Source organism: Loxodonta africana, chromosome 2, assembly GCF_030014295.1.
Source record: "Loxodonta africana isolate mLoxAfr1 chromosome 2, mLoxAfr1.hap2, whole genome shotgun sequence".
NCBI classification, from domain to species: domain Eukaryota; kingdom Metazoa; phylum Chordata; class Mammalia; order Proboscidea; family Elephantidae; genus Loxodonta; species Loxodonta africana.
The window spans coordinates 229,437,606-229,453,367 of record NC_087343.1 but is presented as its reverse complement, the minus strand read 5'-3'; the positions used below and the strand labels follow the sequence as shown (position 1 = coordinate 229,453,367).

At 44.8% G+C, this 15,762-nt stretch overlaps 1 protein-coding gene across 1 annotated transcript in view; it reads left to right on the top strand.

Moving 5' to 3' along the window:
• LOC104847035 (aryl hydrocarbon receptor-like) overlaps positions 1-15,762 on the top strand; it is a 64,840-nt gene that overhangs the window by 17,901 nt on the left and 31,177 nt on the right. The window lies entirely within an intron of this gene.

Genomic DNA, 15,762 nt, shown 5'->3' with positions numbered 1-15,762 from the left:
TCTTGTGAAAGGTAAGAGCAGACCACAATGACAGTCTTCCTTTGTATACTTTGTATCTCCTTGAAAGAGAATGCAGGACTTTGGGAATGCAATAAGAATGCTGAAGGACAAGACAAGAGGGATGTTCCATTTCTCTACTACACCGTCTTTCTAGGTGCTCCATCATTATTCTGTTTGATTATTATGTTAGTCTTTTTGGTAAAGTCGAGTATCCTTAATGATGAATTTGGAAATAATTCTTAGGATGATAAAATACCTAAGTGTTTTCAAGATTTAAAAAAATAAATAAAATCACTAAGATTCCATAGTGTATATTAGATTTATATAAGGGTTAAACGGACTTATATGGTAATTGGAAAAATAAAGTGAATTTTATTCTACTTTAAACATAAGTAAATTTTCTCTTTGTTCTTTGGAAACCAAGTAAACAAACACGTTGCCATCGAGTTGATTCCGATTCATAGGAACCCTGTAGGACAGAGTAGAACTGCCCCACAGGGTTTTCAAGGAGCAGCTGATGGATTTGAACTGCCAACCTTTTGGTTAGCAGCCGAGCTCTTAATCACTGTGCCACTAGGGCTCTTTGTTCTTTGGAAGACCTCTAATAAAGAATAAAATTCATGAAATGTTAATCCTTACAAAATTCTAAGAGCCATTCAAAACAGACCTAAAGTTGGATCCAGTGGACCCTGGCGATATACTGAAGATTATGAAACTTTGCCCAAAATGCAGTAATAACTGCAGGAAACTAGCAGCTGTTTAAGCATGTACAATGATAATGTGGCTATCTGTACATTGATCAAAAACACATTCAAAACCTTTTCCCTCCCAACACCCTTATAGATGGCCCCAAAGCTCATTAGAGCCCAAGTAAGGCCAAGTCGGGGCTCAGGAGTGTGTCCTGGTTAGCTCTGTCAGCTACACATCCATTTGGTACCTTCTGGTGACAAGATGGCAGGTGGCTGCTGGTCTCTAAGACCCTCAGCAGTTATGTCATCCCCCTGGTGTAAAGTTGAAGACACCGTTTCCTATCATGTTTAGAAGTGGATCCAGCTGCTTCTAGAATAAGACAGGAGAGTCTTCAGCCTCATGCTGGCAGGTCACTCCATAGGAGCCTAACCTTTAGGAAGCTACAGATCTGCCTCCTCCCTTGTCCCTCCTGGTTGGCAGCTGCAGCAGCCCTTTTCTTCCTCAGATGGTTCCCTCACTCCACAGACACTTGCCATGTGCCCTCCTTCCACCATCAGGTACAAACGAGGGAAACAAGCCCACCCCAGGGAGACCCTGACTCCGAGTAAGACTTGCTGTGGAGAAGCAGTAAGGGGGAAGGGAGCATCCCAGAGGCTGGCTGGAGATGGGATGGAGGTGTGGGTGTGGGTATGGGTGTGAGTGTGGGTGTGGGTGTGGGTGTGGGTGTGGGTGTGGGTGGGGTGTGGGATCTAGCTGGATGCCTCCCAAGGCCAGGCAGGCAGCAAGCACAAGCCATCTGGGGAGGAGTATGTGGGTGTTGTCAGTTCAGATAGCGAAAACCATCTGGCCCAAGGGTCTGGCTTTGGCCACTGCATCAGGGTTGAAAGACCCACCCCCACCCCCCACCCCCAGAGACCACAAAAGTCCTCATCTCTGATGTGAAGGAGAAGGTCCTTCTGGGAGTTAAGCAGTTCCCCAAGGACAGCTGAGACCCCTGCCCTTCCCCTTGTGCAAGAAAGAGCCAAAAGTTCAGCTGATTCAGAGAAAGTTGGGAAAGATCCTGTGGGTGGTCGACAGAGCCAAGGCTCGGGCAGTGACGCAGACCCCTCGCTGCCCCTGCGGTTCCCTTCTGCCCCCACATTCCTGACAGAACAGCAGAACTCCACCCCAGGTTCATGTTGACACCTCATTAGGGTGGAGGTGAGGGCAGGACTGTCGCCTAACCTGCCTGATCACAGTCTCCCAGGAAATTGCCCAGTGACAGACTGCGGCTTGGCCCTGTAACATTCTTTCCCTACTTGATAGTCATAAACCAGCAGTGCTGGAATTCTTTGGGGGTGGTGAGCAGACACAGGGCCATCAAGCCCCCTTAACTCAGAAAGGAAGGTCTGTCTTTACCTTTGGAGGGACTGCCCTGGCCCCTCCGTTCCCTGGCACACAAATGCATACCCAAACATAAGTGCACACGCATCCATCTGGTGCACAGCCCAGCATGGCAGCTCCTCCCTAGCGTGACTACAGCCCATGAGGCCACCCGCCCTTCCTCCCTTCCCAGGGATTAAAGATCACAGCACTCTAGCCTCTGCTGCTCAGGCTGGGTGTGTAGCCCAACTCAGCCCAGACTAACCACATCCATCCTGGGGTGGCAGTGAGCTTGGCCCAGCCTGGCCATGAGACAGTCAGAGGTAACACTGGGGCCAGGCATGGAGGGTTGAGGGCCCTGCCCACTCAGGGCAGCCCATCACCTTGTTATCTGCCCTCAGTGCTGGTGCTGCCTTGCCTGGTCATCCCACCTCCGTTTAAAAAAAAAAATTTTTTTTTTAATTAAAAAATTTTTTTTTTACTGGGTACTAAATGAGTGGGAAAAACCGTCTCCTGCCCTTTGAGCCACTATGGAAGAAAAACAGGAGACTCACACTTCAGGCAGGGAAGGGCCGGGCCTGGCAGCTTCCTGGGCCCAGGGAGGCAGCCTGAGCCACAGACTGACCAAATGCAGGGCAGCCATGACTGGTCTTCACCAAAGCCAAATGTGCTAAGACTGCAGGGATTCTGGAACCTCTCCCAGACCCTAAGCCCTGGGCAGGAGAGGCGTGAGGGAGGGGGCACTGGATGAGGACCCAAGGTAATGATCCAAGCCCGGGCTCTGCCTCCAACCTTCCCAGGCAACCTGAGAACAGTCCCATCCCTCTCCCCTCCAGCCCCAACCTGAATAAGCCTCACGTCCCACTTTCCTTCTCTCCTTGTCCCCTTCTGACTCCTTCATGATTTCACACCCCACGTCAGAGACATGGAACCAATAGGCCAGCTCTAGAGAGAAATATCGGGTCGCCAGAGGTACGTGTTTGCTTTGGCAGATGGAGCACCTGGAACAGTTGCCTGCTCAGGGTGGCTGCTTAGTAGGCATCCATTGGAGGAGTGGAACTCCTTAAGCCCAACATCACAACCTCCTTAGGTTTCGTTGGTATCTGACAGGGGCTGGCATCTTGGCACCCACCAAGGAGAAGTTCATTTTATGTTTTCTTCCTGAGGCAGGAAAAAAAAACTCATGATGAAAGAAATTCTCTTTCCCACCATTTTTTTCTGAGGATAATTTCTACTCTTTGTTAAAAATTTGTTTTTGCCAGATAGGCACAAACTCTTACTATTTTATATAACTGTTCTTAACTAATTTTTGATATAAAAATAGCTTTTAAGATGCTATTGTTCTGTACACGCATTTGAAGTTTTGTTGCCAAGAGATTTCTTCTGCAACAGTGCAACATAGGGAGCATTTAGCTTGAGGGAAAGACCTGGCGGGTGGAGGGGCGCGGGTAGGGGGAAAGGCCACTGAGTCCTTGCAGCCCTGGAAACTGCTACTCAGAAACCCTATGGGGCAGCTCTACCCTGTCTTATAGGGTCACTATGAGTTGGAATCAAGTCAACAGCAACAGGTTTGGTTTGGTTTTAATGGCTAATGACATTGAGCATCTATTCATGCTTATTGGCCATTTGTGTATCTCCTTTGGAGAAATGTCTGTTCAAGTTCTTTACCCATTTTTGATTGGGTCATCAGTGTTTTTGTTGCTGAGTTTTGTTGTGGTGATGGTTGTCGTTAGCTGCCCTTGAGTCAGTCCCCAACTAATGGTGACCCTAAGCACAATGGAACAAAATGCTGCCTGATCCTGTACCATCCCCATGATTTGTTGTGGATCAGGCTGTTGTGATCCACAGGGTTTTCACTGGCCAGGCCTTTTCTCCTAGTCTGTCTTATTCTGGAAGTTCTAATGAAACCTTTTCAGCATCATAGCCAACATGCAAGCCTCCACTGACAGATGGGTAATGACTGTGTACGAGGTGTGTTAAATATTAAAGATTAATGGCCATTTGTGCCAAGAGCAAAACCTTTCCAAAAAACAGTAAATCAAAATAGCCATTTGTGCCAGGTACAAACCTTGACAGAGCAATAGGGAGTTTTGAAAATGTCCTAATCGCAGACACTTTCTGAAAAGAACAACTTGACAGTGAAAAACATTCCTGATTCACCACACCAAAGGAGCCCTGGTGGCACAAGTGGTTAGAAGCTCAGCTGCTAACCAAAAGGTTGGCAGTTCGAATTCACCAGGCACTCCCTGGAAACCCTACGGGGCAGTTCTACTCTGTCCTACAGGGTCGCTATGAGTCAGAATTGACTTGACAGCAGCAAGTTTGGTTTTGGTTTTTATCACACCAAAATAACTAATCTGCAATAGATAAGCATTTCTATGAGACCATGACAGAAAGACTCCCGCTTTGTAAAACCCTCTCTTCAGTTAAGGACAGACTTAAGACCCAGTCATTGTAACTTCTTTGCTGGAAATCCCCTAATGCTTTAAAAACCCTGTACTTACCCTGCTTAAGTGAGCTCCTGACCTCTTTCCGTTTAGATGCTCCCTGTTTGATAACAGCTTCTCACTCAATAAACCCTGTTAACTCTAATTGACTCATTAATCGAAATTTTCTTTTCAACAGTGTGTTGCTCAGAAATTGAGCTTGGGCCTCCCACATGGAAGTTGAGAATTCTACCACTGACCCACCAGTGGCCACTTTGTTGGATTTAAAGAGTTCTTTATATATTCTGGATGTTAAACCCTTATCTGATATATGGTTTCCAAATATTTCTCCCATTCTGTAGGTTGTCTCTTCACACTTTCTTGATAATGTCCTTTGATGCACAGAAGTTTTAAATTTTTATGAAGTCCAGTTTCTCTATTTTTTTCTCTTGTTGCTTATACTTTTGGTGTCAGTTAAGAACCCATTGCCTAAAAAGAGGTCCTGAGCTTTACCCCCATGTTTTCTAATAAGAGTTTTAAGGTTTTAGCTCTTATGTATAGGTTATTGATCCATTTTGAATTAATTTTTGTGTATGGTGTGAGGTACATCATTCTTTGGCACGTGGGGGTCCAGCTGTCCCAACACCATTTGTTGGGACTCTTCTTTTCCCATTGAGTAGATTTGACACCCTTATCCAAAATCAGTTGGCCATAGATATATGGGCTTATCTTTGGATTGTCAGTTTTTTTCCATTGGTCTGTATGTCTATCCTTATACCAATACAATACTCTTTTGATTACTGTAGCTTTATAATACGTTTTGAAACAAGGAAGTGTTAGTCCTCCTACTTTTTTTCTTTCTTTTTGTTTTTTTGCTAGATTGTTTTGGTTTTTCGGGGCCCCTTGCAATTCTCTACGAATTTGAGGATCAGATTTTCCATTTCTGCAAAAAAGTCTGCCAGCATTTTACTAGATATTGTATTGTACCTATAGATTGCTTTGGGTAGAGTTGGTTGACATCTTACCAATGTTAAGTCTTCTAATCCATGAGTGGAAACCCTGCTGGTGTAGCAGTTCAGTGCTACTGCTGCTAACCAAAAGGCTGGCAGTATGAATCCACCAGGTGCTCCTTGGAAACTCTACAGGGGCAGTTCTACTCTGTCCTATAGGGTCGCTGTTAGTTGGAATCGACTTGACGGCAATTTTTTTTTTTTTTAATTCATGAACATGGGATGTTCTATTTGTTTCTATTTATTGAGGTCTCCTTCAATTTCTTTCGGCAGTGTTTTATAGTTTTCCACGTAAAAGTCTTTCACCTCCTTGGTTGAATTTATTCTTAGGTATTTTATTGTTTCAGATGTTGTTGTAAAAGGAATAGAATTCTTAATTTCCTTTGCAGGTTGTTCATTGCTGGTGTGTAGGGAAGCATGGCTGATTTTTGTGTGTGATTTTGCGCCCTGCAACTTTGATGAATTTGTTTATTAGCTCGAGTAGCTTTCTTGTGGATTCTTTGGGATTTCTATACACAAGATCATGCCATGTATGTGTAGAGATAGTTTTACTTCTTTTCTGATTTGGATTCCATTTATTCCTTTTTCTTGCCTAATTGCTCTGGTGAGGACTTCTAGTAGAGGCCATCTTAGACAGGAGATGGAGAATCTATGTGTACAGTGTGTATCTGAAGGTGGGCAGTGTCCTGTTAAGGGGCTGTTTTCCCATTTGTTTACATGTAAATTTTCTCAGGTAGCTATGAGTCAGAACTGACTCAACGGCACTGCTTTCCCAGTGCTGCAGTCTCTGTTTATCTGGCCCAAAGACATGGAGGGTGGGAGCAGGGATTGGGCTGTGGGTAGTATCCAATGGAGTGCTGGAGCTGGCTTGTATCAGCTCAAGAGAGCCAATTATTAAATTTTCAGGAATTTTGCAAGTCAATACTTAAACAAAGCCATTATTAAAATTTAGCTTACATCACCTTACAATTAAATAAATTATATGAAAAACAAAGGTAATAAAGACAACTCGTTGCTTCCCAATTATTTTATCACATTTCATTATTATCCATGCTTTTGAATTTATGTATGTCTAGGATGGCGGGACTGCGTCTTACATACTTTGGACAAGTTGTCAGGCAGGATCAGTCCCTGGAGAAGGACATCATGCTTGGCAGAGTACAGGGTCAGTGGAAAAGAGGAAGACCCTCAACGAGGTGGATTGACACAGTGGTTGCAACAATGAGCTCAAGCATAACAATGATTGTAAGGATGGCGCAGGACTGGGCAGTGTTTCGTTCTGTTGTGCGTAGGGTCACTATGAGTCAAAACTGACTCAACGGCACCTAACAACAACAACAACAACACTGTACCTGTATGGTAGACTTGCTATACAGCAGTGTGCTGCTGCTCACCTGGAACAGAAGCAGACACCAGTGTTGGTCCCTCTTGTTCAGACCATGGGCGCAAAGTCTGAGGATGCTTCTCACGGCCCCCTTCTGTCTCTCCTGGGACACGTGCATCGGCGCCTGGCCTTTTTGCTCTCACATGGCACCTAATTCATTCACAGCGGTGTGCACATGGTAGATATTTAGGGGCTGGGTTGGGGTTGGAAGTATACTCTAGTAAAAGCTAAGATAGAATATTTGGAAATCTGTGACTCTCCCATATATGAGCTTTTTTCCTAAATAGCTAAAGATTTATTCTTCTGTACACCTCAACTTTGAAAGTTTCTCATCATTTTTAAGGAGAAATGTCTTCTAAGGTGTAGCGTAGACTTTCTTGCTTTCTTAAACAGAATATGCTGGACCTAGTTGGGCTGATTCTTGGTGAGTCAGGCTATACAGTGGACAGGCCAAATGGCCTTGCTTCCGAGCCCTGTCTCTGCCATCAGGACCCTGCTCTCGCCTCCCCCCACAGCCTGTACCTCTGCTGCTCCCCCTTCCCCAGCACAGACACCCACACCGTCCGCACATTCGCTGCTTTAACCTACTGGAATTGCAAGTCAAAACCAAACAGGTTCTAGCTGTCTAAAATCGACCCCAGCACATTCTGATCTCCTGTGTTCTGACCATTCCAGTGTTCTTCCTTTGGACATTTCTTGGGCACCTGTTGTGTGTCAGTCACCGAATCTGTCTCTCCCACCTTCGATGCCATCTGCTCTGGTGCCAGTTCCCTAACAGGTAACAGAAGGGTCAGTAAATGGCATAGATATGTTCACCTGCTTTTGAAGAACAATTTCCCTGCTCCACCTCACTGGCATCAAAGCTGTTTCTGTGCCATAGCAAACAGAGCAGGTTCCATTTAACTAAATTTTTAACCCATGTCTGCTCACCATGTCCATCTATCATGTTTTCCCCCCTTTCTCTGTGACTCAGCATTGTTTATTGCTGTCCTGAGCATCCTCTACAAGCCAGGCTTTTTATTCAGGTAACTCACCTACTTCTGTGAGGGGATTTCACTATCCCCCAGCACGGCAGTGAGAGACAAGGACAGAACTTTCTCCCACTGCACCGAGCATCTCTTTTGGGAAGTCTCATGAGGTAGTTTGAAGCTGTGAGCTTGAGCTGAAGGAGACCAAAAGGCCTGTTACTTGGGTCTCAGATTGACTGGCCTCATTCTCCCACAAAAAGTGCAGGTGAGGAGATTCTGCAGGAGACATGGGGGAAATGGACATCACCACCACTCCTCCCCAGAGAAAGACCATCGCTGAATAGAAACGTGCTGTCCATACTTCCTCCTTTGGGAACTGTGGGAGAACAGGGCTGGGGGTGCAAGCAAGTGAGCCCTCAGCGTGGCGTGGGAGGTGCAGGAGCCAAGAAGAGATGGGGCATCTTGGCTGGGGTGGTGCAGAACTGGAGGCATGCAGGTGTGCTGGGCTCCTGCTGGCCTGGGCTTGGCCCAAATATCATAGTCTAAAGGGAAGAGCATCCTGTTTCTCCATATTTCCCCATGTGACACTTGAACTCCTTCCCCAGCTCCTATGCATCCCCCTGCCCACGTACACCTTTTACCTTCCCTGACAACCAGCCCCATCTACATCCTCATCTGACCTGGGGCCACTCCAGCCATTGTGGTATGTGGCTCAGAGGTGAGAATGCCTCGGGCCTCCACAGGGGCTCTACAATGGCAGAGAAGGGTGTTTGTTTTTAAGTTACATGAGTTGGAATCGACTTGATGGCAATGGGTTTAGGGTTTTTTTTGTTGTTGTTTTTGTTTAGTTTGGTTTAAAATAAACCAAATAAGCCATAAAATAACTTGAAGACCTCTTGTAAAATCATTCTTCTCTGATTTCAAGCCAGCCTAGTCCGTTTCTCTCATCTGCTCTGTCTTCGATGTCTGTTTGAACAACCATGACTCTAACATCCTTAGGGTTTCTTTCCCAGTATCAGAGCCAGGTCACTTAATGGGTATTTCGTGTGGCTGTAAAATACTTTTCTTGAACAAAAGCTGTGCCAACGAGCTTAGTAAACATTTGTTTTGTATATTTCACTTTAACCTTTGGATCTTTTTTCTTATCAAAGGCGATTTGTAGAGAGTTATATGTTATTACAGGTAATAGAGATGAGCAGCTCATTTCTTAAATAAGAAAAGAAGCTTGAAGCCTTGTCTTAGTTACTGGTGATGCTATAACAGAAATATCACAAGTGATTGGCTTTAACAAAGAGAAAATTATTCTCCCACAGTCTTAGGGGGCTAGAAGTCCAAATTCAGGGTGCTAGCTCCAGGGAAACGCTTTCTCTCTCTGTTTGCTCTGGGGGGAGGTCCTTGTCATCAATCTTCTGTGGTCAAGGAGCTTCTCAGCACAGGGACCCTGGATCCAAAGACATGCTGTTCTCTTGGCTCTTGTTTCTTGGTGGTATGAGGTTCCCCAGTCTCTGTACTCGATTTTCTCTTTTATACCTCAGAAGAGATTGATTTAAGACACAACCTAATCTTGTAAATTGAGTCCTGCCTCATTAACATAACTGCATCTAATCCTGCCTCAGTAACGTCATAGAAATAAGATTTACAACACATAAGAAAATCACATCAGATGACAAAATGATGGATAATCACACAATACTGGGAATCATGGCCTAGCCAAGTTGACACATATTTTGGGGGAACACAATTCAATACAATACACAGGATTCAATTCAATACACAGGAACCAAATCGACTACATCTGTAGAAAGAGACGATAGAAAAGCTCAGTATCATCAATCAGAACAAGGACCAGACCGACTGCTAATCAGACCATCAATTACTCATATGCAAGTTCAAGCTGAAACTGAAGAAAATTAGAGCAAGTCCATGGGAGCCAAAGTACGACCTTGAGTATATCCCACCTGAATTTAGAGACCATCTCATGGATAGATTTGACACTATTGACCAAAGACCAGATGAGTTGTAGAATGACATCAAGGACATCATACATGAAGAAAGCAAGAGGTCATTAAAAAGACAGGAGAGAAAGAAAGACTTAAATGGACGTCAGAAGAGACTCTGAAACTTGCTCTTGAATGTCAAGTACCTAAAGCAAAAAGAAAAAATGATGAAGCAAAAGAGCTGAACAGAAGATTTCAAAGGGCGGCTCAAGAAGAAAAAGTAAAGTATTACGACACGTGCAAAGAGCTGGCTATAGAAAACCAAAAGGGAAGAACATGCTCAGAATTTCTCAAGCTGAAAGAACTGAAGAAAAAACTCAAGCCTTGGGTTGCAATACTGAAGAATTCCAAAGGGAAAATATTAAACAACGCAAAAAGCATCAAAAGAGGCTGGAAGGAATACCAGTCACTATAGCAAAAAGAACTAGTCGACGTTCAGCCATTTCAGGAGGTAACATGATCAGGAACCAATGGTACTGAAAGAGGAAGTCCAAGCTGCGCTGAAGGCATTGGTGAAAAACAAGGCTCTGGGAATTGATGGAATACCAATTGAGATGTTTCAACAAACGATGCAGCACTGGAAGTGCTCACTCGTCTATGCCAAGAAATTTGGAAGACAGCTACCTGGCCAACCAACTGGAAGAGATTCATATTTATGCCTTTTTCCAAGAAAGGCAATCCAACCGAATGTGGAAATTATCAAACAATATCATTAATATCATGTGCAAGTAAAATTTTGCTGAAGATGATTCAAAATCGGCTGCAGCAGTATAGTGACAGGGAACTGCCAGAAATTCAAGCCAGATATAGAAGAGGACGTAGAACCAGGGGTGTCATTGCTGAGGTCAGATGGATCCTGGCTGAAAGCAGAGAATACCAGAAAAAAGTTTACCTGTGTTTTATTGATTATGCTAAGGCATTCAACTGTGTGAATCATAACAAACTATGATCTATTGCGGAGAATGGGAATTCCGGAACACTAAATTGTGCTCATGAGGAATCTGTACATGGATCAAGAGGCAGTCGTAGGAACAAAACAAGGGGATACTGCATGGTTCAAACTCAGAAAGAGTGTGCATCGGGGTTGTATCTTTTCACCATACCTATTCAGTCTGTATGTTGAGCAAATAGTCCGAGAAGCTGGACTATACGAAGAAGAACAGGGCATCAGGATTGTAGGAAGACTCCTTAACAACCTTGCTTGCTCAAAGTGAAGAGGACTTGAAGCATTTACTAATGAAGATCAAAGACCACAGCCTTCAATATGGATTACACCCCAACATAAAAAAAAAAGGAAAACAAAAATCCTCACAACTGGACCAATAATGATAAATGGAGAAAAGATAGAAGTTGTCAAGAATTTCATTTTACTTGGATTCACAATCAACGCCCATGGAAGCCTCAGTCAAGAAATCAAAAGATGCATTGCATTGGGCAAACAGGCTGCAAGAGATGTTTCTTTAAAGTGTTTAAAAAGCAAAGCTGTCACCTTGAGAACTAAGGTGCGCCTGACCCAAGCCATGGTATTTTCAATCACATTGTATGCGTGTGAAATCTGGACAATGAATAAGGAAGGCCGAAAAAGAACTGACGCCTTTGAATTGTGGTGTTGGCGAAGAATGTTGAATATACCATGGACTGCCAGAAGAATGAACAAACCTGTGTTGGAAGAAGTACAACCAGAATGCTCCTTGGTAGCAAGGATGGAGAAACTGGGTCTCACATACTTTGGACATGCTGTCAGGAGATGTCAGTCCCTGGAGAAGGATGTCATGCTTGCTAAAGTAGAGGGTCAGCAAAAAGGGGAAGACCTCAAAAGGATGTGTTGGCACAGTGGCTGCAACAATGGGCTCAAGTATAGCCACAATTGTGAGGATGGCGCTGGAGCCGGCAGTGTTTCAATATGCGTGTGTGTGTGTGTGTGTGTGTGTGTGTGTGTGTGTGTGTGTGTAGAGAGAGATTTATCAAAGAAGTGGCTTGTGCAGTTACTAGGGGATCAGGCATCAGGCTGGAGGCTTCTGACTCACAACAGGCTGCAGAAGCAGATGAATCCCAAGATCAGCAGGCAACGTGGCAAGCCACTGGCTCAAGAACCGAGAACCGGAGGTCATATGATGACGAACTGGGTGCGAATCCAGAGGAAAGCCTTCGAGCTTTGCCAGACCGCCCATATGTATTGGATCCAGGCCACACCCCCAGGAAACTCCCCTTACAATTGATTGGCTGCTCATGGCAAATCTCATCATGGAGGTAATTACATTATATCAGATCTCTTCACGGAGGTATGGAAGAGCAATCAGTCCAGTGTCTGCCAAATTACATTTTTACATAACTGCCAAACCACTGAGAACCATGGCCCAGCCAAGCTGACCCATAACCTTAACATCACAGGCCCCGTGGGCAGCTCTGGCTTCTTCAGAAACAGAAGCATCGACCCCAGGTGCCTCTGCACCATCTGGAGACCCTCGAACAGCACATGCTCCAGGGTGGCTGAGTTGAATCCTGTGTTTCTGTGACCCAAGACCCTGTATTCCCCCCAGTGAATGTGGCTTCCCTCCTCCCTCTAGCTGCCTATGGCACCCTGTCCACATGTACTTCCACCCTTCCATCACTTCTGGACCAGACCCTGCTTGGCCTTTTCTGAACATCCTGAAGAAGAGTGTTTACCACACAGCTGCTCAGCAGCTCCGTGGGCCTGAATTTACTGCTTATATCAATCCCAACACCCCCACTGCCCTCCTTTGGTATCATTTATTGGCTTCCATCAGCAGTTCCTTCTGCAAGTGATTGGAATTGCTAACCTGAAGTCCTCAGCCTGCAGCTTAGGGGTTTCTGGAGCAATGTTTCACTCTTGAGCCACCCCAGTGTAAGGTGATTTCTTTTCCAGTGTCAATGACTCCCCTCTATTTGATCCTGAAAGGAAAACATAACAGAATGCTGAATCATTAGCTTTCTCTGTGACATTTCGGTTCTTATCTTACAACACTTTGCTTTCTCATTTCCATATTTCCAGAAACCCAAAAAGCATTAGAGGAGTCCTGGTGGTACAGTGGTTAAGCACTCGGCTGCCAACTGACACGTCAGCAGTTGGAACCTACCAGCCACTGTTTGGGAGACAGATGTGGCAGTCACCTGTTTCCACAAAGATTACAGCCTTGGAAACTCTAGGGGCAGTTCTACTGTGTCCTATAGGCTTGCTATGAGTTGGAATCAACTCGATGGCAATGGGTTTTTCTTTTTTTGGTTTATCCCTGATATTTCCGTCTTTGAGGATACCTAATACCTATTTGGATTTTTGTTCAGTTTTTGTTCTCCTTGACACGGGGACAGGCATTAGGCTGAATCTGCTTGTGGGAAGGAGCAGGGGTGCTTTGGAATGAGATGTTTGATGAGCCTTCACTTGCCTAGAAACAAAAGCGTGAAGACCTAAAGCAGCTTTTCATCCTGTTCAGGGCATGTGTGGTAGCAGAACTCAGAGCTGAGTGTGACTGAAAGAAAGAAACAGAAGGAAGGTGCTGGGCAGTGAGACAAGGATCAGGCCCCCAAGCACTATTTGTGCACATCGCCGTGGCAGCCAAGGAGTCTGGCATTCTCAGACTGGAGAGCCTGCGGGAGGGTCAGAGGCCCCATATGGAAAACACAGTCAAGAACAAGGTTGCGAAGGAGGTCCTACTGGCCAGAATCTTGCTAGTGCTTCAAGGCCTGCCACCTCTGCCATGAAGGTTTCCTGGATCCCCTCCTGTCAGATTGGGGTGCCTCCCCCAGCCTGTTCGAGGTTCCCCTACAGCATGGTCAGGATGTACCTCAGATCAGAGGCCACCTATTGGTCTCATGAGCATTTTCTGGAGATGTTTTTCTGCCCACCATTTCCAAACCCAAGATTATATCTCCATCATCCCCAGGGTCCTTACACAGAGCCTTTGGCATAACAGATCTTTAGGAAACATTTGAGTGGAATATGAAGGAAATATTAGGTGTCCGAGTGAAATATCAGCTCAGTGAAAAGCCAGAGATCTGAACAACAGTTAGTCCTTGCAAAATTTCAGGGACTTTCCCTTCCAGAGGCTTGAGGAAGAAAATAATTCATTTGGCAACGTTTATCATTTGGTTTGAAACATTTATCATTAAAACATTTATCATTTGCTATCAAACATTTGGGTTTATCAGGCTCATAGGCAAGTAGGAACTTGCGGATTCTTTGGCTGGGAGAGACCAAAAGAGAGTAACAGAAAAAGAGAAGGGTTGGGAGGGGATTATCCACAGTGACATTTTTTCTGTTCTTTCAAAAGCTTGTATCTCTAAGGAGCGCTGCATGCCGTGTATAAGATAACATGATGATACTTGAATTAATGGGTATTTTGAGCCTAAAATCCCTTTGCTGCAAAAATCAGCTTCAAAAATGGGGGAGCCAGGCAGCCAAACAGAGGAAGATGAGGAGCTGACACTCACCCGGTCCCCTTGGTCCTGCCTGTGACGGGGAGGGGCTGCTGTATTTGGCACTTCATTGCCAGCTCCATGTGATGAAAGGAAAGACCCTCTTTCCAACAATTTTTCATACGCTTACTAGTACATCTTTATCACCAGCTTTCCCTGGTGAATTTAGCAATGCAGTTCTTATGCTATTGTCTGTTTAAACTAAAGGAAGACTTGACCAAGAGGAAAGGTAGACCTTGTATGTAGGCTTGTATTTAGTGTGGAATGCCTTATCACAAAATTATGCACATTGTGGTTAAATTGGATTTTTTAGGTAAGTCTTTTTTTCCTCTTTTATTTCATCTTCAATGTTGAGAGAAAAAAATACATCCACAGATATCACTGGTGATTCTGTGGAGAGGAAGTCCTAAAGTTTACACTGGAAAGTTATACACTGTCAAATAAACTATAAAATTCTTCTTTATCTGTATTAGTAATACATTTCATTTATGTTTATTCTGCTAAATACATCCGGGACCTGTGGAGACTTACCCATACTCAACAGTAACACTTAGGAATGTGAAATGGCAAAGAGTTCTTGGCTCTTTTTTTCCTGGCTCCTTTCCAGAGCTCCCCAAGGACAATTTGTGCAGAACAGAGCTGTGAGCACCTGTTGGGGCTGTATTCCCTTCATTTTTACAGATACACAGAAATAGGACATGGAATTCACCATTCAGCTACACTCACTCTAGCTTAACAGGACAGAGTTTGAGGAAGTGAAGGAAAATCCATGTGAATAACTGCAAGAAAGCAGAGGAAACTGCACCTGCAAAGTTGCTGGCACAGGACAAGTGTGACCTGTGTGGGAAACAGCCGTAAGATTCGTGTGGCTGACATGGGTGTGCAATCACTCATGTGATGGGAGACATAGTCAGAGGCGCTGCTTGCTGGTCAGTCCCCAGACCAATACAGAAAACAGGAACATGGCCTCCCAGAAACAGATATGCTTCCAGACTCCCTTGCTACAAGAGTGACCTTGTGGCCGAGTTCTGTCTAATAGACTAAGCAAAGGAGTCATGGGGCAGCTTCCTAAAGCAAGAGCTGGTGCCTCAGCTTTTCCTCCTTGGACTCACCTCCTTCTAGAACCGAATGATACCTTGGGCTCTGAGGCCAGGCCCAGAGTGAGCTTGAGAGAGCTGGCCCCAGAGAATCTCAGGAAGCAGGGGTGCCACACAGCCCAGACTGCACCCTTTTGAGATTATATGAGGCAAGTGAAATTTTATCCTGTAAGTTGTTCTTATTTTGGATTTTCTGGTTACTCACAACCAAATGGAATCTTGATATACTATGGTCATGACTTTGGATTTTGTTCTGAGTATGATATGTGGCCCTCGGATGGTTTTTGGCAGGACAGTGGCATCATCGGCTTATAATTTTAAGAACCGACTGCATGGGCAAAAGTGGAAGCAGGGAGAACCTCACGGAGGCTGCCGCCTTCACCCAGCCAGAGTG